The sequence below is a fragment of the Lathyrus oleraceus genome, chromosome 6 (assembly GCF_024323335.1).
Source record: "Lathyrus oleraceus cultivar Zhongwan6 chromosome 6, CAAS_Psat_ZW6_1.0, whole genome shotgun sequence".
Taxonomy (NCBI): Eukaryota; Viridiplantae; Streptophyta; class Magnoliopsida; order Fabales; family Fabaceae; genus Lathyrus; species Lathyrus oleraceus.
The window spans coordinates 443,459,009-443,461,059 of NC_066584.1; positions in this window are offsets into that span (position 1 = coordinate 443,459,009).

The following is a 2,051-nucleotide window of genomic DNA, read 5'->3' on the forward strand; positions in this document are numbered from 1 at the left end:
AATCATCGAGAACATCGTCAAGAACTCTCCAACATAAAGGCAAAAATACTCATTCTTCTATTGATTCCAACAAAGAGTTGGATTCACAAGTTAGACAGAGAAAGCGCAATAGTTCTCCACTTGTCTACCAATATATCATTTAGGAATATGCTCTTATCTTTCACATTCTTCACGCTAACAGAGGCACCTGAGAAAACAATGTCATTTTGGAATTTTCAAATCGACCAAATTATATGTTTAATCATAAATAAGTCACCTTTCTCTCGGGACCTACCTCTCAACGATCTAAAGAGAAAATAAAATATTACTAAGTTTTATAGGAAGAACAAAACATTGTTTGAACGATCTAAAAAATTTGTACCAAACACACACAATCATATCATAAATCACAAACAGATGGGTAATCAACTCAACATTCCTTCTACACAACGGGCACATAACACCTTTCCGATCCACTAACATCATCCGCTTAAAAGGGTTTTCACTAATAGGAATCTTCTCTTGAAGAAGTTGCTAAGAGAACACAACTACTATAGATGAGGTTCAGCTATCCCAAAGAATGGGAAAAACCAAAGTTTATGGATTAACCAAGTTTATGGATTAACCAGAAGAGGAATAAGGAAATCACGTTCAAGGAGTTATAAATAGGCAGAGGCGACAAAAAAAACTCCACCCTTAGCATATGACCACTGCCACCTATCAAATTTCGGGGAAAAGGTAACATCATGAATGTAAAAAAAAGGTTAGAGATCATAATCTAATCATATACGAAGAATGATATTTTTCACTTTAAATTCTAAGACAAAATCTCATCCACTAATAGTCCCACATAACCAAAGTGTCAACAACTCAATCTTACTAATCATACATAATAAAAAGCCTAAAAAGCCTAGGGAACCTATAATATAAGGAATGGATCAAATGCATGAATCCTTCCAAAAAGAGGTATGTTTTATACATCTCATTCTCCTATTAAAATGGACTACAAACCAATCAGACGTGTCCTCAACTTTGAAGCCTCTAAGAGACACCTCTTTCCAACAGGATGAAGAATAATGTAAACCTATTGCCCTACCATCTAAAGGTGAAAGGGATATATGAACATCATAACTGGCAGAAAGGATAGGCCAGAAACGCCTTAAATCAACATTTATCTCCACTTAGTCAACATGGTCAGATTAACCAATTGAGATCCTGAATTCTCAAATCCCCTATATGCTTAGGCTCACAAGTATTGTCCCACTTAACTCATGTAATCTTAGTTGCTCCGTGAACCCTTCCCTAGATGAATATTTTCTAAAGCCTAACAATCTTCATTCAAATCTTGCCAGACATTTTATTGAAAGACAAGAAGAATATATGGATATCATTAAGGTTCGAGTTAAGAAAAATCATCGGGCCCTCAAATTGACAGACTGAGAAGTCAAGAGTTTAATAGTCTAAAAACTACAATTTTTCTCGTATGAAAATATTTAAAAGAATAAGTCAAAATTTAGATTAAATACATTGATTTTTATTGATTTTATTTTCTTATATATAAAACAAAGTTCGGACTCCCACTCTCCTAAATTATAAGTCACTTTGTAAAATATTTGTCTTAAATTATAAGTCACTTTACAATTTCGAAACAATATTAATATTTGTTAATATATTATATGCTATTTATTACCCTTTATTATTCTAATTCTCTTAATTTCTCTTTCTCATGTAATTAATGAAAGACTGGATTGTAAAAATATATATAATTTCTCTTTTCTATATAAAATTAGTTATCTTTTTTTAATGTGTTAAATATTCAAAACGTCTTATAATTTAAGAATGACGAAGTAATATTTATTAGATTTAATACTCTTTTTAGGTTTATATATTAAATTTGGAGATCATTTAAAAAAAAATTATATTGATTTCTTAACTCTTCAAAACATATTATTATGTTAATATTTTCATCTAATTAATGATGAATTTAATGATCAATTTTTAAATTTTTACGTTATTAATTAGATGAAAAGAACTACCCTATATTTTTTTTATTTTAAGTTAATCAAAATAAA